This window comes from Carya illinoinensis, chromosome 3, assembly GCF_018687715.1.
Source record: "Carya illinoinensis cultivar Pawnee chromosome 3, C.illinoinensisPawnee_v1, whole genome shotgun sequence".
Lineage (NCBI taxonomy): Eukaryota > Viridiplantae > Streptophyta > Magnoliopsida > Fagales > Juglandaceae > Carya > Carya illinoinensis.
In genome coordinates, this window is record NC_056754.1 from 35,562,870 (window position 1) to 35,587,196 (window position 24,327).

Here is a 24,327-nt window from a genome sequence, read left to right on the forward strand (position 1 = left end):
ACCCTTGTTATCTTGGCCTTATTGTTTTCATTGTTGTTTTCCATCATTCTGAGATTTAATTAGAAGATTAGTATTGATCCAAGACATATTAATTGAAACAAAGCCATGTAAACGCCCAAGTCACTGCAAATCGCCACCTCGGTGCACTTTCATGTGTGCATTGCAACAAATCGGTGCCATGCCCATGCCTTTTAGACATTTCCTCATTGGAAACTTCACTATTTACACCCCAAATTCAGCCTCCAAGTTCAGTTCTAGCATCTGATGAATTAGCAGCAAGAAACCCCGTCTTTTATCGCATTCTTTCAGTTGAAGCCTACATACAGCTTACCATTGGTTTCCGTCAAGCCCAAGACGTGTAACAAGCCCCCAAGGTTCACATGTAGCCATGTTTAAGCTTCTAGTTAGAGTTAAAGGTCAACAATCAACACACACTTGATTATTTATCTCTAAACCATGTTTTGTACTTAATTTCCCTTTTAATATTCTTTGTCACATTTTTTTCCTTAAACCTTGTTGTTTTTATTATTGTTTTTCATCATTCTTGGGTTGAATTAGAGGATTAGTCTTGATCCAAGACATGTGAATTGAAGCAAGCCATGTAAATGCCCAGATCACTGAAAATTGGCACCAAGGTGCCCCTTCATGTCCATTGCAACAAATTGGCCCCAAGCCCACGCCTTTTACACCATTTTTGCGAGACAAATCTCATTAATTGCACCCCACCCTATCCCGCCTAGTTCAGTAACAGCATCCAACGAGTTGGCTCCCAGACAACTGTCTCTTATTTCATCCTTCCAATTGATGCCCGCATACACGTTACCATTGGTTTCCGTCAAGCCCAAGAAGTGTAAGATACCCCCGAAGTTCATAGCTAGCCGTGGTTAAGCTTCTGACTCAAGTGCAATAATCAACTCACACATGATTATTCATCTCCAAACCAAGTTTTGAGGTTAATTTCACTTTCAATTCACTCTCCTTTTTTTATCTAGACCTTATTGTTTTCATTGTTGTTTTTTGTCATTCTTAGATTTAATTAGAAGAGTAGTCTTGGTCCAAGGCATGTCAATTGATGAAGCAAAGCCATGCAAATGCCCAAGTCACTGCAAATCGGCACCTATGTGCACCTTCATGTGCATTGCAACAAATTGGCCAGAAGCACATGCCTCTTGCACCATTTCCTCATTGGAAACTTCACTATTTACATCCCACAATAACCCTCCTAGTTTACTTCTAGCATCCGATGAATTACCAGCAATAAACCCAGTCTTCTATATCATTCTTTCAGTTCATGCCCACATACACCTTACCCATTGGTTTCCGTCAAGCCCAAGACGTGTTAAAAGCCCCCAAGGTTCACATCTAGCCATGTTTAAGCTTTTAGCTAGAGTTAAAGGGCAATAATCAAGATACAAAAGATTATTCATCTCTAAACCATGTTTTGTGCTTAATTTTCCTTTTAATCTTCTTTCTCGCCTTTTTTCCCTAAACCTTGTAGCTTTTATTGCTGTTTGTCATCATTCTTGGGTTGAATTAGAAGATTGTTCTTCATCGAAGACATGTCAATTGAAGGAAAGCGAGGTAAATGACCAAGTCACCGCAAATCGGCACCTAGCTACCCCTACGTGTGCATTGCGACAAATCGGCCGCTAGCCCCTACATTTTGCAATATTTTCATAAGACAAATCCCATGACTCACACTCCACATTAACCCACCTAGTTCCGTAATAGAATCCGACAAATTGCCACCCACACATCTGTCTTCTATTTCAATCTTGAAATTGAAGGCCACATACACCTAACCATTGGTTTCGGTCAAGCCCAAGAAGTGTAACAATCTACCAAAGTTTACATCCAGCCAGGGTTAACCTTATGACTTGAGTTAAGGGCAATAATCGACTTCCACGTGATTATTTTATCTCTAGACCATATTTTGATATTAATTTATCTTTTAATATTCTTTCTCACCCTTTTTATCTTGACCTTATTGTTTTCATTGTTGTTTTCCATCATTCTGAGATTTAATTAGAAGATTAGTATTGATCCAAGACATGTTAATTGAAACAAAGCCATGTAAACGCCCAAGTCACTGCAAATCGCCACCTCGGTGCACTTTCATGTGTGCATTGCAACAAATCGGCGCCATGCCCATGCCTTTCAGACATTTCCTCATTGGAAACTTCACTATTTACACCCCACATTCAGCCTCCAAGTTCAGTTCTAGCATCTGATGAATTAGCAGCAAGAAACCTCGTCTTTTATCTCATTCTTTCAGTTGAAGCCCACATACAGCTTACCATTGGTTTTCGTCAAGCCCAAAACGTGTAACAAGCCCCCAAGGTTCACATCCAGCCATGTTTAAGCTTCTGGCTAGAGTTAAAGGTCAACAATCAACACACACATGATTATTTATCTCTAAACCATGTTTTGTGCTTAATTTCCCTTTGAATATTCTTTCTCACCTTTTTTCCTTAAACCTTGTTGCTTTTATTGTTGTTTTTCATCATTCTTGGGTTGAATTAGAGGATTAGTCTTGGTCCAAGACATGTGAATTGAAGCAAAGCCATGTAAATGCCAAGGTCACTGTAAATCGGCACCAAGGTGACCCTTCATGTCCATTGCAACAAATTGGCCCCAAGCCCACGCCTTTTACACCATTTTCGCAAGACAAATCTCATTACTTGCACCCCACCCTAACCCACCTAGTTCAGTAATAGCATCCGACGAGTTGGCTCCCAGACAACTGTCTCTTATTTCATCCTTCCAATTGATGCCAGCATACACGTTACCATTGGTGATGTGAACCCCAATAGACTTGCTTTGAGACCCAACAACAATACTGGAAAAACAACCCCAAGAAAGCCAAACTCAGGTATATGGATGGAAAATCTAGACCCGATGAGAACTCGTTCAAAGAACCTAGATTATATCAAAATCTAGACCCATTGAAGAACCCGTCTCAAGAACCTAGATTACAAAGGAAGAACGCCACAAAGGTTATGATTTACCTTTGATAAGTTCAGAAGTTCAAGAAGAACAAGAGGAGATAACTCAACTCTCAATGACAATTCCATATCGTCTGCCTCTCAAATGAGGTTACAAGTGGTTTAAATTGACAATCCACAAAAACCCTAAGTAAACATTGTCTCGGGTACTGTAGCGTGAACAGTACCATACGCCGCACTACAGTAACTTCTGAAACCCTAGTGAGACATAAAATTAAAAAATCTAAGTTTGTCAATTACTTGAAGTGTCGTTTCATTGATTCTCTTCTATTTCCTTGTCAATTTTTATGTATTTGAATTCAGTTGTATGATTATCCCAATTGAATATTTTTGTTTGTGGTTGAATTGTTGAGAAAAGAAAAGAAAAGAAAGGAAAAAAAAATTTGAAAAATAAAACAATTCAAAAGAGAGAGAGAGAGAAAGAGAAAGAGAGAGAGAGAGACAGAGAGAAGGAAAGTAAAGGTAGCATATTCAGTGGTTGCTACATAGTTACAATAAAAGAGAAATAAAGAAATTTGTTGATTGGGTCTTGTCCTTAAAAGGGCTGAGTTACCTATTGTTACTTCATTCTAGTTGTTATCTAGTTTTGTAATTAATTCTTTCCGTCATATAAATACCTTGAGTCTCATGTCATTTTGTTCCCTCTGTGTTTCTCTTGTTCTTGTTTCCTTGGACCTAATTACTAGTTGGAATAAAATAAGATTGTATTGTCTTGATTTAGTTCAATTAGTTCTTCAAAAAACTTGAGTGGGAAAAATCTTGAGGTAAAATGCAAGAGAGTGTGAGATCATTATCGGAAAAAGCCAATTAAGAGTGAAACACGAGTGGAGTGTCATTATTCGAGTGTAAACAAGTAAGGGAGCGTGTGAGGTTTCTTTTTTCCTCCAACATTCTTTTTTTGTGCAGAGCATATGATGTCTCATAAAAATGACTCATCACCAAACGGGATGGTAGATAACTCATTCTTTGTGTTGCAGTCCATGCAACAAAAGTTTGAAAGGTTAAATTTGAAGTTGGGCGAAGTGAGGGATAAGATGGAACGACAAGGTGCATTGATTAGAAATTTGCAAAGTAAGAGAGATAGGAGGAGACATGAGCCTAGTATTGGGAATAAGTACGATAAGAATGAAGAGTATGGCGAGTCTCTTATTGTTAGGCGTGCTCCTAATACGGAATTTAAGATGGATGATACAGAGCAACAAAGAGAGAACATTTTTCATACTAGATGCCACATCAACAACAAGGTATGTAGTATGATAATTAATGGGGGGAGTTGTACTAATGTTGCTAGCACTACTTTAGTTGAAAAATTGAATTTACCTATCTTGAAACACCTTAGACCATACAAGTTGCAGTGGTTGAATGATTGTGGGGAGGTTAGGGTAAATAAGCAAGTGTTAGTTTCTTTTTCAATTGGGAAGTACAAGGATCAAGTGCTTTATGATGTAGTGCCTATGCATGCTGGCCATATTTTATTGGGGAGGCCGTGGCAGTGTGATAGGAGAGTGATCCATGATAGGTTTAGGAACATGTACAGTTTTGAAAATGATGGAAGAACAATCAAACTTGCTCCTTTAACTCCAACACAGGTCCATGAGGACCAACTCAAGTTGAAAAGTGAGGTTGATCAAAACAGAAAGAGTAAAAGTGAGGTTGAGGAAGAAAAAAATAGTGAAATCTCAAGAAAAATAGAGAATGAGTTGAAAAAAAATTGTGAGGTTGAGAGTTCAAAAAAAGATGTTGAAAAATGGATTGAAAGAAATGAGTGTAAAGGAAAAAGAGAGTGAAAGAAATGAGGGTGAGGTTGAAACCACAAGAAAAAAAAAGGGTGAAAATAAAGATGAGAGTGAAGAAAGTGAGAGAAAAACAAAGAGAGAAGTGAGTTTTTATGCTAAGGCAAATTTTAATACTAACATACTTAACAAATCTTTGCCTAGTGTTGTTATCTCTTTGTTTCAGGGATATGAGGTCATGATTCCTAGCGGTGTGTTTAGTGGATTGCCACCTATTAGAGAGATAGAGCGATATATTGATCTTGTGCCAAGTGCGACAATCCCTAGCCGACCTTTATTTGAAGAGCATAAGTCCTTGACGCACTTGAAAGGACAAGATAAGTTGGATAGAATGCATGCCAAGTGGGTTCAATTCATTAAGACTTTTCCTCATGTAATTCAGTACACATATGGTAAGAGAAGGCTTGTATTTGAAGCATTATCAAGAAGGTATGTCCTTGTCTTCATTTTGGATGCAAAGTTACTGAGATTTGAATATGATAAGAACTTGTTTGTTAATGATTATGGCTTGGCTAGTGTGTATGGAGTACGTGAGAAAGCATCGTTTTCTCATTTATATAGACTAGATTGGTACTTGTTTAGAGAGAAAAGACTTTGTGTGCCTACTAGTCTTATTATGCATGAGTTGCTTGTGCATGGATGTGGTCTGTTGGGAAATTTTGATATAAATAGGACTTTAGACGTGTTGCATGACCATTGTTGGGAGTACTACTTGCCATTCATTAAGTTTGCATATAGTTGGAGTGGTCACTTTGGTGTAAAGAAGAGTTTACACGTACTACATGAAAACCTTTGGGGAGTATGGTTTGTTATTCATTGAGATCGCATATAATTAGAATGGTCATTTTGGTGTAAGGAAGACTTTAGATGTGTTTCATGAACATTTGTGGGAGTATCATTTTCCATTTATTGAATTGTTACGTGAACGTTTGTGGGAGTATCATTTTCCAATTATTGAATTGTTACATGAACGTTTGTGAGAGTATCATTGTCATTTATAGAGTTTGCATATAATAAGACCATGCATACTGCTACTTCATATTTTTCTTTTGAAATTATTTATGGTTTTAATCCATTTATTTCTTTTGACTTAATGCATTTACTTGTTGATGACAGAAGTAGCTTGGATGGACATTTCCAACTTCTTGATAAAGTTAATGATACTTCATATCTAGTGGATCTTCCAGGTAAGTATCATGTGTTTGCTATTTTCAATGTCATTGATTTTTTTTCCTTTGATCCAGGTGGAGATTCGAGGTTGAATCCTTTTGAGGAGAGGGGGAATGATGGGCCCCAAGGCGGACCAAGTCTTAAGGATCAATTACAAGATTAAGAGCTACGAAGATCAAGGGAGCAATACAAGAATTGGTGCAATCCAATTGGGATCAAGCTAGCAAGAGCCCAACACTCATGAAGGGCTTGAAAGAAGGAGAACCAGTTTTGATCCACTTGAACCAAGTTATGGAAGACACGACTTAGGCCTATTGTTAATGAAGGCCATAGACTTATTTTTTTCATTAAAAGCACTTATTTTATTAGTCAAATGAATTAATTAAGAATAATTGGGCTTGGGGGGATTTCCAACCCACACGTCTTATTTCTAATGATCTAGGGTTTTAAGGAAGGCCTTATATTTTGGTCAAGGGTTTATTTGGAAAGTTATAATTTTATGTCTCACTAGGCTTTCAGAGTTATCTCCTCTTATTCTTCTTGAACTTCTGAACTTATCAAAGATAAATCAAAACCTTGGTGGCGTTCTTCCTTTGTAATCCAGGTTCTTGAGACGGGTTCTTCAATGGGTCTAGATTTTGATATAATCTAGATTCCTTGAACGAGTTCTCATTGGGTCAAGATTCTCCATCCATATACCTGAATTTGGCTTTCTTGGGGTTGTTTTTCCAGTATTATTGTTGGGTCTAAACGCAAGTCTATTGGGGTTCACATCAAAGGTTCACATCTAGCCACGTTTAAGCTTCTAGCTAGAGTTAAAGGTCAACAATCCACACACACATGATTATTCATCTCTAAATCATGTTTTGTGCTTAATTTCCCTTTTAATATTTTTTCTCACCTTTTTTCCTTAAACCTTGTTGCTTTTATTGCTATTTTTCATCATTCTCGAGTTGAATTAGAGGATTAGTCTTGATCCAAGACATGTGAATTGAAGCAAAGCCATGTAAATGCCCAAGTCACGGCAAATCAGCACCAAGGTGCCCCTTCATGTCCATTGCAACAAATTCGCCCCAAGCCCATGCCGTTTACACCATTTTCGCACGACAAATCTTATTACTTGCACACCACCTTAACCCGCCTAGTTCAGTAACAGCATCCGACGAGTTGGCTCCCAGACAACTGTCTCTTATTTCATTCTTCCAATTGATGCCCGCATACACGTTACCATTGGTTTCCGTCAAGCCCAAGAAGTGTAAGAAACCCCCGAGGTTCATAGCTAGCCGTGGTTAAGTTTCTGACTCAAGTGCAATAATCAACTTACACATGATTATTCATCTCCAAACCAAGTTTTGAGGTTAATTTCTCTATCAATTCACTCTTCTTTTTTATCTAGACCTTATTGTTTTCATTGTTGTTTTTCATCATTCTTAGATTTAATTAGAAGATTAGGCTTGATCCAAGGCATGTCAATTGATTAAGCAAAGCCATACAAATGCCCAAGTCATTGCAAATCGGCACCTAGGTGCACCTTCATGTGCATTGCAACAAATCAGCCCCAAGCCCATGCCTCTTGCACCGTTTCCTCATTGGAAACTTCACTATTTACATCCCACATTAACCCTCCTATTTTACTTCTAGCATCCAATGAATTAGCAGGAATAAACCCAGTCTTCTATCTCATTCTTTCAGTTGATGCCCACATACACCATACCATTGGTTTCTGTCAAGCCCAAGACATGTTGAGAGCCCCCAAGCTTCACATCTAGCCATATCTAAGCTTCTAGCTAGAGTTAAAGAGCAATAATCAACAAATACAAGATTATTTCACTTTGTGCTTAATTTCCCTTTTAATATTCTTTCACACCTTTTTTCCCTAAACCTTGTGTGACGCCCCCAAATCCCCACGCACGGACATGGGGAAATCGAGACGTCCGGATGATGACATCATGGGTCACCACCCTAACGACGTGTGCCAAAAGTGTGCAAAAGTAACAAATGTGCACGAAGGGATACGCAGCGGATAGCAAAGTCATATAACTAAGTACTAGAATTTTTCTTAATTTAATACAAAGCTGTTTAAAACATACATATTAAAATATTACAGGACACAAACATAATTTTAAACTAAATACAAAACATAAACTTCAGCACCCCGGCGGAGCCGCGTCCTCGGGCTCAACCTCCTCCTCCTCATCCTCAATCTCTGCACCAAAATCTACGGAACCAAAAATGGTGCCGCAGGTAAGTAAAATCCAAACACCACCAGATAAAAACATATAGAACTCAGACAATATGCGTGAAGTGGCGCCAATGCGCAAAATCCATAAAATCATATTTTTCCACACACGCCAAAAGCCCATTTGGCCCACAAAAACATATCCTTAAAACCAAGTCTCGTCATTATCCCAGATAATGGCCCAAACCACCATTTTCCCAGAAAATGGATCAAAAGCCTCGAAAACCAACATCGTCATTTTCCTAGAAAATGGCCCACATCCGAAAACCATAAAAACAATCCGGTTATGCATGCACCATGATCTCCCCTAGGGATCACCTGCACACCCTGGCTCTGTGCCATACCGTAGGTAACGACTACGCATGTGACACCTAAACGAGCGATGCCCAGACTCGCGCCCCGCGCATACCTGGCTAGGCCATCCTCTAGTCCCCGCTACTCTAGGGACCACGGAGTCGTCACGACAGCGTTACCGTATCGTGCGATCCGGTTGTCGTCCTGCGACAACCCAGGGGATGTCACTCAGTATTATCCACTCCCGAGTGACCAGAGGAGCTCCACTGAGATAATAACCCATCTCGGCTTGGGCTCGTGAGACACACGCACCCAAAAACCATTTATGCCAACAAAACGGGATTTTCTCGATTAAAACAATATGCACATAAACGCAATATGCAACTCACGCCTCATGGCTCAAATAAACAAGCAAACACAATCAAGCAAAACCAAGCACTCTGTCCTCAATACATCCGACCCCCAAACTCCTCGGACTCAGTCCGGAATCAGCCAACCAACAACAATTAATTATTGAAAGAGCAAAATATATTTAAATCTAAAAGTAGGGTTTGGAAAATACTTACAGCGCTATATGGAATTTTTAGAAAACACACGGCGTTGCAAACGGCGGAAGGAAAGCAACGTAACAGTGTAATTTACACTGTGGCCGTGGGTTGTAAAATACCCACTTTTGAACGGGGACAAACCAAGGCTCAGGATTGATAGGGAATGGCCTTGAGATATTTATGAAGCTAAGGGAAATGAGTTTTGGCCGTGGGTGTTGGTGGAAATGGCGGTCGAAGGCTAAAAAGGGGCTGAACCGAGTTGAGCTCGTGGGAGGTGCTCCGGCAACGGATTGAGGCCGGAAATGGGTGGTTTAGGTCGGCAAGAGGTGGAGGAAGAAGCTGTGAAAAGATGGTGGCTGGAGGTGGTGCGACGGCGCCGGAATCGGTGAAAAACCTTATGGCTTGGAGGAGCTCGTGGTGGCTAACGGTGGCTCGGATAGAGGTGAAACTTGGTGGCGATGTTCACCGGTGAGAGGGGAAGAAAACTGGGCGGGTGGTGTAGGCCACGCCTCCGGCGAGCGGTTGTTCTGGGCTGGGAAAGCAACCGGCGACAGGGGCAAAAACAGAGCAGGTGCAGCGACTTCCGGCGGCTCTCGAAGGCTAACGGCTGGTCTGATGGCTCTGAAAATTGGTGGGGATGATCTCTGGTGGTAGGGGAAGAGAATGGTGGTGGCAGTGCACTAAACGGTGGCCGGAAAGCGGAGAACTGGGCGGTCAAAGTGGCGGCGACGGGAATGAGAAAAGAGAGGAGCTGCGCAGAGGGAGAGGGGGAAAACGGGAAGAAAAAGAAGAAGAAAAAAAAGAAGAAAAGAAAGAAAAGAAGAAAAGAAAAGGAAAAAAGGAAAAAGAAAAAGAAAAGAAAAGAAATGAGGTCCAATCCTCACCTCTAGAGTCCAACAACTGATCTAACGAAAATAAGTTTAAAAGCAATAAAACTAAGAAAATATTTTAAACACAACGTAAAGCTAAAATATAATAATTAACTAGTAAAAATAAACTATTTAATTTTAAATCCAAAGACAAGCTAAAATAAATTAAACAGCAATTTAAATTCAACAGCAATTAAAATCCAATTAAAATCTGATAATTTAAAATAAAAGAACTATTATATTAATTAAATTAAAATATTCCTTCAGTGAAAATACACATAAAAACGGGGTGTCACATCCTCCCCCCCTTAAAATAAATTTCGTCCTCGAAATTTGTGAGATCAATATCAGCGCCAAGTAGGATACACTACGCAACTCAGAGTATACTTGAGAAAATCATACCATCAGCCATTTCCACACCAGTATGATTAAAGATCTCTCCAATTATACTCCTAAAGTAATTCCATCAGATTCGTACTAGTCGCCCAGCGACGCATCACGTCTAGAACTCCTAAAGCAGCCATGTAAACCGGAATCACCATATCGTCAAGAACTTCAAAACCACACCCAAGAAAATTCTAAAAATTATTACTTCTTAGAATGAATTGTATTAACCTCAATCAACCTTCATGCTATATCATCGAAACTTTCATTGTATACTATATCTTGGTAACCTAATAGTCACTTCCAAAATAAACCATCAATAAACATAATTCGCCCAAACAAAATATTACTCTCCAATGACAAGCACCTTCTCGAAATTTTAAGTCATCACTAATTACTCAAAATCAGCACACCTAATCATGAACTATCACTCCTATTTCCTCAATTATCTCTAGCTACCTTAACTAAATCAAAATTCTGCAACGACACCCATGATCATCAACAAAGAAGATGATATCAATCAATTGCAACCTTCCAAATTAAAAACAAGTATCATTATCTCAAAATACGCCAATCTCATCTAAGATAAAGAACATAGGGCTCGAATCCGTCCCGACCAACTAATAAAGCACCTATAACTCCTACCTAACAACTTACACTTTCAAGATCATCACCTAAATTCTGAATATCGTCTAATTTAGAGATAACTAAATTCACTACGAACCACGATTAAATTCACGATAACCTTAATAAACCCTTCTTATAAACTCACTTACCTACTTCTATTCTCATAACCCTAATATTAGCACGACTATTTCCTTCAATTGCATACAAAATTAAATCTCAAGATAGGCCATGCTATTCAAACCTCCAATCCATCAAAACTATGGCACTACCCTTCTGACTTCTACTGCTTATTACCTTACGTACCTGTTTAGGCTAATCATCGTTGATTCTCAAACTTCCACTTTCAAGATTTTATTATCCACTACACATGGCGACTCAACAATCTCTCTTCAAGTTAAATAAAATGTATATAATTCTTTCAACTGGACGCTCAAACTCCAAACGAAAGTATAGCCTCAAAATTTAAATTCTTGTGTGAGCTCAAGTCACAATTAATTCTTGAAGATAGTCTCAACAATAAATGCCAACCATCACTCCAATTGGTAACCCACTTCAACTGTACACTCCGATCAACTCACTAAGAACTCGAAGTTAAAATCTATTGAATTTAATACTATCACATCTAATCCACTTCAGTACTCACCAAAGCCACTTCTCTCAAGCCAAAAAGAGACTAGGATTTGTACTCTTCGAAATCCATACACCCTCACCACCACTATAAATGGATCTCATGTACCCTTAGCTAAGATCAATAATCATTCTAACGTATAAGTGATCCATCACTTCCATTTCCAACATCCGTACCTTATCCTCAAAATAAACAAAATTTCATTTCCCAAAACCTGCATCATCTATTATCCTCAACTCGGTATGAATCAATCCTAAAACTTGTCAATATAACCTCGAGCTATAACAATTATTGCCAACCCACATTCCATTGAGTAACACGCTTCGACTGAACGCTCCAATCGATTCACCACTATCACGTGTCAATCTCATACGTCCTTAGCCGAAACCAATAGTCATTTCAACGTACAAGTAATCCATTACTACTATTTCCACCATCTGGACTTATATCCGCAAATCAACATGAATCATTCCTATATCTGCTTAACTTATACCCTTAATATCAACAAATAGTTATCGCTTAAAGCTTTGTACTGAAAATGACCTTAAACCTGCTAATAATCCGTTCCCAAAAGTCTCTAGAACATAAGGTCTCAACTTCAATCGAATTCAATACCAACAATTAAACTATTGCTTCCAAAACCTCAATGGATCTATTTCTTCCGAACCGACAAAAATCATTTCCTAAAATCGATTACTACAACCTCGAGTTAACAATAGTCATTTTCTAAACTAAGTCAATATCTACAATCCTCAAATAAGTATATGAGCTAAATCATTACCTTCCATTCTCAAAGAAATGTACCCCAGAAAAATTTCATATTATTAACTAAACTCTGATCAACCCCATTTTAATGGTTGCAAACTAATCACTCTCCAGAGTGGATCAAGCTAGCACCCCAAGTCTGTAAAACTAAGAACTCAACTCTTATTATAAATTGGTCATTCAACTCTGCAATTCTAAATCCTTAAATCAAATAAGAATAATTTCTAGAATTTCTAAGATCAATGAGCTTACACCCCATAATAGAACAATCGGCTCCCAAAGCTTTTAAAATCTAATACATTAACGGATAATAAATCATTTTCTGAAATCCTCTAGATTGATGGCTTTAATCCAAAACATTCACCTTAAAACTTGTAAATTTTAAAACCCCAATTGCCACCAAATTGTTCATCCGAATCAGCGAAATTTAAAACTTGAAATTTAATTATTTCCCCCAAAGCTTGTCGAACCTAAAACCTTAATTACCAAAATCTTATTTCCTAAAATCTATAAGGCCTCAAACCTTAGATAAAATTATCTTAAACTAATCCTTAAAGTTCGTTGAACCTACACTCTCCTATTCTATAGCCTCATTACATAAATTCTACAAAACCTAAGACCTCAACCATCTTAAGTGACTTAAATCTAACTCCCCTCCTTAGTTGCAACTTACATTCCTACTCCCAAGAGATCACCTAACCCATGTCGTTCCCTTCTAGCCACAATATTAAAGAAGTAACCCACCTCTATAAAATTCAATCCTACTACACTAAGTATTTATTCCTACCAACGACATTTTCGATAGTATCGTTCTCCTGCCATAGCATAATCCTCAACCCCACTTTTTAACTCCGGACAAAACAAAACAAAACAATTTAAAATAAAATAAATAAAATAACATATATTGGAATAACTAAAACAAATAAAACAACATACTTTCAATTCAAATAACATCAAATCAAACCAAACCAAATCAAATGGAATTAAATAAAATAAATTCAAATCAAATAAAATCTAATCAAGTTAAAGAAAAACAATTCAAATTAAATAGATAAAATAATTTTAACTCAAGCTTTTAAAACTTTCTGGTACTCCACCTATGGGACAAATGGTTTTACCCAGAGTTGAACTGCTCTGATATCACCTGTGACGCCCCCAAATCCCCACACACGGACACGGGAAAATCGAGACGTCCGAATGATGACATCACGGGTCACCACCCTAACGACGTGTGCCAAAAGTGTGCAAAAGCAACAAATGTGCACGAAGGGACATGTAGCGGATAGCAAAGTCATATAACTAAGTACCAGAATTTTTCTTAATTTAATACAAAGCTGTTCAAAACATACATATTAAAATATTACAGGACACAAACATAATTTTAAACTAAATACAAAACATAAACTTCAGCACCCTGGCGGAGCCGCATCCTCGGGCTCAGCCTCCTCCTCCTCATCCTCGATCTCTGCACCAAAATCTACAGAACCAAAAATGGTGCCGCAGGTAAGTAAAATCCAAACACCACCAGATAAAAACATATAGAACTCAGACAATATGCGTGAAGTGGTGCCAATGCGCAAAATCCATAAAATCATATTTTTTCACACACACCAAAAGCCCATTTGGCCCACAAAAACATATCCTTAAAACCAAGTCTCGTCATTATCCCAGATAATGGCCCAAACCACCATTTTCCCAGAAAATGGATCAAAAGCCTCGAAAACCAACATCGCCATTTTCCTAGAAAATGACCCACATCCGAAAACCATAAAAACAATCCGGTTATGCATGCACCATGATCTCCCCTAGGGATCACCCGCACACCCTGGCTCTGTGCCACACTGTAGGTAACGACTACGCATGTGACACCTAAACGAGCGATGCCCAGACTCACGCCCCGCGTTTACCTGGCTAGGCCATCCTCTAGTCCCCGCTACTCTAGGGACCACAGAGTCGTCACGACAGCATTACCGTATCGTGCGATCCGGTTGTCGCCCTGCGACAACCCAGGGGATGTCACTCAGTATTATCCACTCCCGAGTGACCAGAGGAGCTCCACCGAGATAATAACCCCTCCCGGCTTGGGCTCGTGAGACACACGCACCCAAAAATCATTTACGCCAACAAAACGGGATTTTCTCGATTAAAACAATATGCACATAAACACAATATGCAACTCACGCCTCATGGCCCAAATAAACAAGCAAACACAATCAAGCAAAACCAAGCACTCCGTCCTCAACACATCCGACCCCCGAACTCCTCGGACTCAGTTCGGAATCAGCCAACCAACAACAATTAATTATTGAAAGAGCAAAATATATTTAAATCTAAAAGTAGGATTTGGAAAATACTTTTAGTGCTATATGCTATTTTTAGAAAACACGCGGCGTTGCAAACGGCAGAAGGAAAGCAACGTAACAGTGTAATTTACACTGTGGCCGTGGGTTGTAAAATACCCACTTTTGAACGGGGACAAACCAAGGCTTGGGATTGATAGGGAATGGACTTGAGATATTTATGAAGTTAAGGGAAATGAGTTTTGGCCGTGGGTGTTGGTGGAAATGGCGGTCGAAGGCTAAAAAGGGGTTGAACGGAGTTGAGCTCGTGGGAGCTGCTTCGGCAACGGATCGATGTCGAAAATGGGTGGTTTAGGTCGGCAAGAGGTAGAGGAAGAAGCTGTGAAAAGATGGTGGCTGGAGGTGGTGCGACGGCGCCGGAATCGGTGAAAAACCGTATGGCTTGGAGGAGTTCGTGGTGGCTAACGGTGGCTCGGATGGAGGTGAAACTTGGTGGGGATGTTCACCGGTGAGAGGGGAAGAAAACTGGGTGGGTGGTGTAGGCCAGGCAAAGCAACCGGCGACAGGGGCAAAAACAGAGCAGGTGCAGCGACTTCCGACGGCTCTCGAAGGCTAACGGCTGGTCCGATGGCTCTGAAAATTGGTGGGGATGATCTCTGGTGGAAGGGGAAGAGAATGGTGGTGGCGGTGCACTAAACGGTGGCCGGACGGCAGAGAACTGGGCAGTCAAAGTGGCGGCGACGGGAATGAGAAAAGAGAGGAGCTGCGCACGGGGAGAGGGGGAAAACGGGAAGAAAAAGAAGAAGAAAAAAAAGAAGAAAAGAAAGAAGAGATGAAAAGAAAAGGAAAAAGGGAAAAAGAAAAAGAAAAGAAAAGAAATGAGGTCCAATTCTCACCTTTGGAGTCCAACAACTGATCTAACGAAAATAAGTTTAAAAGCAATAAAATTAAGAAAATATTTTAAACACAACGTAAAGCTAAAATATAATAATTAACTAGTAAAAACAAACTATTTAATTTTAAATCCAAAGACAAGCTAAAATAAATTAAACAACAATTTAAATTCAACAACAATTAAAATCCAATTAAAATCCGATAATTTAAAATAAAAGAACTATTATATTAATTAAATTAAAATGTTCCTTCAGTGAAAATACACATAAAAATGGGGTGTCACACCTTGTAGCTTTTATTGCTGTTTGTCATCATTCTTGGGTTGAATTAGAAGATTGTTCTTCATCCAAGACATGTCAATTGAAGGAAAGCCAGGTAAATGACCAAGTCACCGCAAATCGGCACCTAGCTGCCCCTACATGTGCATTGGGACAAATCGGCCCCTAGCCCCCGTATTTCGCAATATTTTCGCAAGTGAAATCCACTACTCACACTCCACATTAACCCGCCTAGTTCAGTAATAGAATCCGACGAATTGCCACCCACACACCTATCTTTTATTTCGTTCTTGAAATTGAAGGCCACATACACCATACCTTACCATTGGTTTCGGTCAAGCCCAAGAAGCGTAACAATCTCCCAAGGTTCACATCTAGCCACGGTTAAGCTTATGACTTGAGTTAAGGGCAATAATCGACTTCCACATGATTATTTATCTCTAGACCATATTTTGAGATTAATTTATCTTTTAATATTCTTTCTCACCCTTTCTATCTTGACCTTATTGTTTTCATTGTTGTTTTCCATCATTCTTAGATTTAATTAGAAGATTAGTATTGATCCAAGACATGTTAATTGAAACAAAGCCATGTAAACACCCAAGTCACTGCAAATCGCCACCTCGGTGCACCTTCTTGTGTGCATTGCAACAAATCGGCGCCATGCCCATTCCTTTTAGACATTTCCTCATTGGAAACTTCACTATTTACACCCCACATTCACCCTCCAAGTTCAGTTCTAGCATCTGATGAATTAGCAGCAAGAAACCCTGTCTTTTATCTCATTCTTTTAGTTGAAGCCCACATACGGCTTACCGTTGGTTTCCCTCAAGCCCAAGACGTGTAACAAGCCCCCAAGGTTCACATCTAGCCATGTTTAAGCTTCTAGCTAGAGTTAAAGGTCAACAATCAACACACACATGATTATTCATCTCTAAACCATGTTTTGTGCTTAATTTCCCTTTTAATATTCTTTCTCACCTTTTTTCCTTAAACCTTGTTGCTTTTATTGCTGTTTTTCATCATTCTCGGGTTGAATTAGAGGATTAGTCTTGATCCAAGACATGTGAATTGAAGCAAAGCCATGTAAATGCCAGGTCACTACAAATCGGCACCAAGGTGCTCCTTCATGTCCATTCCAACAAATTGGCCCCAAGCCCATGCCTTTTACACCATTTTCGCAAGACAAATCTAATTACTTGCACCCGAACTTATCCCGCCTAGTTCAGTAACAGCATCCGACGAGTTGGCTCCCAGACAACTATCTCTTATTTCATTCTTCCAATTGATGCCCACATACATGTTACCATTGGTTTCCGTCAAGCCCAAGAAGTGTAAGAAACCCCCGAGGTTCATAGCTAGCCATGGTTAAGCTTCTGACTCAAGTGCAATAATCAACTTACACATGATTTTTCTTCTCCAAACCATGTTTTGAGGTTAATTTCCCTTTCAATTCACTCTTCTTTTTTATCTAGACCTTATTGTTTTCATTGTTGTTTTTCATCATTCTTAGATTTAATTAGAAGATTAGTCTTGATCCAAGGCATGTCAATTGATGAAGCAAAGCCATACAAATGCCCAAGTCACCACAAATCAGCACCTAGGTGCACCTTCATGTGCATTGCAACAAATCGGCCCCAAGCCCATGCCTCTTGCACCATTTCCTCATTGGAAACTTCACTATTTACATCCCACATTAACCCTCCTAGTTTACTTCTAGCATCCGATGAATTAGCAGCAATAAACCCAGTCTTCTATCTCATTCTTTCCGTTGATGCCCACATACACCTTACCATTGGTTTCCGTCAAGCCCAAGATGTGTTAAAAGCCCCCAAGGTTCACATCTAGCCATGTTTAAGCTTCTAGCTAGAGTTAAAGGGCAATAATCAACATACACAAGATTATTCATCTCTAAACCATGTTTTGTGCTTAACTTCCCTTTTAGTATTCATCTCTAAACCATGCTTGTATTTGATTACATGAGGAAAAGTCTCAATGCATTCCTCCCACTTAGCATGCATTCTAGTCAACAACTTACGATGTTTCTTCAAGTGTTTCAAGGACCCATGTTCTTCAAAAAGAGGTTGGTTAGCAATTGTCGCACCTGGCACAAAATCAATGTAATGCTCAATCTCTCTAATAGGTGGCAATCCACTAAAAACACCAGTAGGAATCATTATCTCATAGCCCTACAACAAAGAAACAACAACACTAGGCAAGGAGTTATTAAATTCGTTAGTATAAAATCTCGCCTTAGCATAAAAACTCACTTCTCTTTTTGTTTTTCTCTCACTTTCTTCACTCTTGCTTTTCTTTTCACCCTCTTTTTTTCTTGAGGTTTCAACCTCACTCTCATTTCTTTTCTCTCTCATATTTCTCTCTCTCTCTCTCTCTCTCTCTCTCTCTCTCTCTCTCTCTCTCTCTCATTTTCTGCCTCAATATTTCTTTCTTTTTCAATCTCACTCCCACTCTTTCTTTTTCGCTCAACCTCACTTTTACTCTCTCTCTTTTGATCAATCTCAGCCTCCCTCTTTCTTTTTTGATCAACTTCACTTTCACTCTTTCTTTTTTTATCAATCTCAATTTCTTTCATTCTTTTTTGATCAACCTCACTTTCACTCTTTCTTTTTTTGATCAACCTTACTTTTTAACTTCAGTTGGTCCTCATGGACTTGTGTTGGAGTTAAAGGAGAAAGTTTGATTGCTTTTCCATCATTTTCAAAACTGTACATGTTTATAAACCCGTCATAGATCACTCTCCTATCACACTGCCACGACCTTCCCAACAAAATATGGCCAACATGCATAGGCACTCACAAAATACCTCATCCTTATACTCTCCAATTGAAAAAGAGACTAGCACTTGCTTATTTACCTAACCTCCCGACAATCATTCAACCATTGCAACTTATATGGTCTAGGGTCTTTCAAGGTGGGTAAATCCAATTTCTCAACTAAAGTAGTGCTAGCAACATTAGTACAACTTCCCCCATCAATGATCATACTACATACCTTGTTGTTGATGTGGCATCTAGTATGAAAAATATTCTCTCTCTATTGCTCTATATCATCCATCTTAAATTTTGTATTGGGAGCACGCCTGACAACAAGAGACTCACCATACTCTTCATTCTTATCATATGTATTCTTATACTCATGTTCAATACTAGGCTCACGTCTCCTATCTCTCCCAGTTTGTAGTTTTCTAATCAATACACATCGTTGATCCATCCTATCTCTCACTTCCACCATAGCCAAATTCAACCGTTCAAACTTTTGTTGCATGGATTGCAACACAAAGAATGAGTTATCTACTATATCCCCTTCGGTGATGAGTCATTTTTATGAGATGTCATATGTTCTGCACAAAAAAGAATGTTAGTGGAAAAAAAAACCCCATATGCTCTTTTACGTGTGTTTACACTCAAATATATGGCACTCCACTCGAGTTTCACTCTTAATTGACTTTTTTCAGTAATGATCTCACTCTTAATTGCCCTTTACCTCAAGAGTTTTCCCACTCAAGTTCTTTAAGAACTAATTGAAATCAATCAAGACAATACAACCTTGTTTTATCCCAACTAGTAATTAGGTCCAAGAAACAAGAAGAAAAGAAAACACAGAAAGAAAAAAATGACTTGAGACTCAAGGAAATGATACGAGGGAAAGAGTAATTCACAAGACAAGATACCAATTATAATGATATATGCAGCCCCTTTGATGATAAGGCTCAATAAAAATAAAAAACATTCGGGTTTTTTTTTTCTTTTCTTTTCTTTGAAACCCAACAACAATATTGGAAAAACAAACCCAAGAAAGCCAATATCGAGTCTATTGGATGGAGGAATCTAGACCCGATGAGAAATTGTTTCAAGAACCTAGATAATATGAAAATCTAGACCCGTTGAAGAACTCGTCTCAAGAACCCAGATTACAAAGGAGGAACGCCACAAATGTTGTGATTTACCTTTGATACTTAGTTCAAACGTTCAATCAAGAACAAGAGGAGATAAACTCAACTCACAATGAATAAAATTCATCAATTTCAATAATGTCTTACCTTCTCAAATGAGGCTACAAGTGGTTTAGATAACAATCCCCAAAACCCTAACTGAGTCACGGATACTGGAGTGTGAACAATGCCTGGCTAGAGTACTTCTAAATTCCTAGTTCACTTTAAATAATAACTTTCCAAATATGCCCTTGGCCAAAATACAAGGCCTTCCCAAAAACCCTAGTTCATTAGAACTAAGACATATGTGTGGGCTGACATCCTCAAGCCCACTTATTCTAAACTAATAAAATAAACTATTTGAATGAAATAAATATGTCCAAGGCCTTCACTAACAATAAGCCCAAGTCGTGACTTTCGTAGCATATCACGTGGATGAAAATTGGAACTCCTCCTCTCAAGTCCATCTTGAATGTTGGTTTCTTGCTAAACATGTCTCAAGTGGATTGCACCCCCGTCCATGCATAGCTTCCTTGATCTTCCTAACTCTTGATCTTGTAATTGCCCCCATCTGAAACTTGCAAAGGATCTCTACGACTTGGTCCACCTTGGGGCAATCATTCCCCCTCTCCTCAAAAGGATTCGTCCTCGAATCTCCACCTGGATCAAAGGGAAAACGATCAGAAACATTGAAAGTAGTAGAAATATGGTAATTGCCTAGAAGATCCACTAGATGTGAACTATCATTAATTTTCTCAAGAATTTGAAAAGGTCTATCCAAGCTACTCCTGTCATCAATGAGCAAAAGTATCAGAGTTAAAGGAGTAAGTGGATTAAAATAGTAAACAACTTCAAAAGGAGAATATGAAGTAGTAGTATGCAAGGTCCTATTTTATGCAAACTCTATAAATGACAAACAATCCTCCCAAGTTTTTAAATTCTTATGAACAATAGTGCATAAGGGCTGAGTATTAGAAACAATACTCTTAGGTACAGCATGAAGTCGTACTATCCCCCTGAATGAAAAGTTAGCTATGTTTGTGGCATCATCATTTTTATGACGTGGAATGAAATGTGACATTTTGCTAAATCTATCCACAACCACAAAAATAGAATCTCTACCCCCTTTTGTCCTAGGCAGCCCCAAAACAAAGTCTATAGATATGTCTACCAATGGCTTACTAGGAACGGGTAGGGGTGTATACAACCCATGTGGCAAAAACTTAAATTTGGCCTTTCTACATCTAATGGACCTTTCACAAGTGCGATCGACGGCTCATTTCTTCTTAGGCCAAAAGAAATATTCATGCAAACTGTCCAAGGTTTTCTTGAAACCGAAATGACCACTCCAATTATGTGCAAACTCAATGAGAGGCAACTGATACTCCCACAAATGTTCATGCAAGAAGTCAATGAATGGTAAATGATACTCTCACAAACGATTATGCAACACGTCTAAAATCTTTTTTACCCCAAAATGATCCATCAAACCACATCTATGCACAAGAAAATCACGAATAAAACTAGTAGACTCATAAAATCTATTCTCTTTAAAAAAATGCCAATCTAGTCTATAACATTCACCAAACGATGCTTTCTCACATACTCCATACACACTAGCAAAGTCATCCTCATTAGCATGCAATTTCTTATCATATTCAAATCTCAATAGCTTTACATCTAAAATGAAGACAATGACATACCTTCTTGATAATGCATCAACCACAAGATTTTCCTTACCATGCTTGTATTTGATTACATGAGGAAAAGTCTCAATACATTCCTCCCACTTAGCGTGCATCCTAGTCAACAACTTACCATGTTTCTTCAAGTGTGTTAAGGACCCATGTTCTTCAAAGAGAGGTTGTGATGGGCCCCAAGGCGGACCATGTCTTAAGGATCAATTACAAGATTTAGAGCCACGAAGATAAAGGGAGCAATGCAAGAATTGGTGCAATCCAATTGGGATGAAGCTAGCAAGAGCCCAACACACATGATGGGCTTGAAAGAAGGAGAACCAGTTTTGATCCACTTGATCCAAGCTATGGAAGACATGACTTGAGCCTATTGTTATTGAAGGCCATTGACTTATTTATTTCATTAAAAGGGCTTATTTTATTAGTCAAAGGAATTAAGCTAGAATAATTGGGCTTAGGAGATGTCCAGCCTACACATCTTATTTCTAATGAACTAGGATTTTTGGGAAGGCCTTATATTTGGCCAAGAGCATATTTGGAAAGTTATTAATTTATGTGAACTAGGGTTTTAGATGTTACTGTTCATGCTACAGTACCCGCGGTACTATTCCTTTAGGGTTTTGGGGATTGTTTATTTAAAGCACTTGTAGCCTCATTTGAGGAGGTAAGACATTTTTTTATTGAATTTTCATTGTGAGTGAGTTTTCTCCTCTTGTTCTTAATTGAACTCTTGAACTTATCAAAGGTAAATCACAATTTTTGTAGCGTTCCTCCTTGTAATTTGGGTTATTGAGACGGGATTTCAACCGGTCTAGATTTTGATATAATCTAGGTTCTTGAAACGAGTTCTCAACGGGTCTAAATTCTCCATCCAACGACTTGAGTATGGCATTCTTGGGTGAGTTTTCAAATTGATTGTGGGTTTAAGGGATTCTCTTCCCACGGGTTCACATCATTTGGTATTCAGAGCAAGGTTTTCATTTAGGTATGATTCTATCTTTTGTTTATTGCATCTTTAATTCTAGAGCTTCATTGTTCTAGGGTTCCAAAAAAAAAAAGTGCAAAAATTCATTTTTCCTAGGGTTACGAAAATTTGCACCATTTAGGGTTGAAATTTCTATGGTTTCATTGATTCCCTTCTATTTCCTTATCAATTTTTATGTGTTTGAATTCAATTGTTTGATTATCCCAATTGAATATTTCTGTTTGTGGTTGAATTGTTGAGAAAAGAGGAGAAAAGAAAAGAAGGGAAAAGAAAGGAAAGGAAAAGAAAAGAAAAGAAAGGAAAAGAAAAAAGAAAAAAAAATCGTCCAAAAAAAAAAAAAGAAGAAGAAGAAAAAAGAAGTGTAGAAAAATCCAAAAAGATTTTCTTAAGCCTTTTATCATAGGGGTTGTGCATCCTTCGTTATAGTTGGTAGCTTGTGTTATAGTCACTCTTCCATTTCAATAATTTCCTTGATTCCCTTGTCATTTTATTCCTTCCGTGTTTCTCTTGTGCTTGTTTCTAGGACCTAATTACTAGTTGGGATTAAAACAAAGTTGTATTATTTTAGTTCAATTAGTTCTGAAAGAACTTGAGTGGGAAAACTCTTGAGGTAAAAGGCAAGAGAGTGTAAGATCATTATCAGAAAAAAGCCAATTTAGAGTGATACACGAGTGGAGTGCCATTATTTGAGTGTAAACACATAAGGGAGAGCGTGTGAGGTCTTTTTCCACTAACATTCTTTTTGTGCAGCACATACAATGTCTCATTAAAGTGACTCATAACCAAAGAGGAGGGATGTCAAATAATTCATTTGTGTTGCAAGCCATGCAACAAAAACTTGAGTGGTTAAATTTGAAGTTGGGGGAAGTGAGGGATAAGATAGAACAACGAGGTGCATTGATTAGAAATTTGCAAAGTATGAGAGATAAGAGGAGACGTGAGCCTAGTATTGAGAATAGGTACGATAAGAATGAAAAGTATGGCAAGTCTTTTGTTGTTAGGTGTGCTCCCAATACAGAATTTAAGATAGATGATATAGAGCAACAAAGAGAGAACATTTTTCATACTAGATGCCACATCAACAACAAGGTATGTAGTATGATCATTGATGGGGGAAGTTGTACTAATGTTGCTAGCACTACCTTAGTTGAGAAATTGAATTTACCTACTTTAAAACACCCTAGACCATACAAGTTACAGTGGTTGAATGATTGTGGGGAGGTTAGGGTAAATAAGTAAGTGTTAGTATCTTTTTCAATTAGGAAGTACAAGGATGAAGTGCTTTGTGATGTAGTGCTTATGCATGCTGGCCATATTTTGTTGGGGAGGCCATGGCAGTATGATAGAAGGGTGATCCATGATGGGGTCAAGAATATGTACAGTTTTGAAAAGGATAGAAAAACAATCAAACTTGCTCCTTTAACTCCACCACAGGTCCATGAGGACCAACTGAAGTTGAAAAGTGAGATTGATCAAAAAAGAAAGAGTGAAACTGAGGTTGATATACAAAGAAAGAGAGAAACTGAGATTGATCAAAAAAGAGAGGTTGAGGAAGAAAGAAATAGTGAAACCTCAAGAAAAAGAGAGAATGAGTTGAAAAACAATTGTGAGGCTGAGAGTTCAAAAAAAGATGTTCAAAAAGGGATTGAAAGAAAAGAGAGTGTAAGGGAAAAAGAGAGTGAAAGAAATGAGGGTGAGGTTGAAACCGCAAGAAAAAAAGGGAGTGAAAAGAAAGATGAGAGTGAAGAAAGTGAGAGAAAAACAAAGAGAGAAGTGAGTTTTTATGCTAAGGCAAATTTTAATGCTAACAGACTTAACAAATCTTTGCCTAGTGTTCTTATCTCTTTGTTGCAGGGATATAAGATCATGATTTCTACTGACGTGTTTAGTGGATTGTCA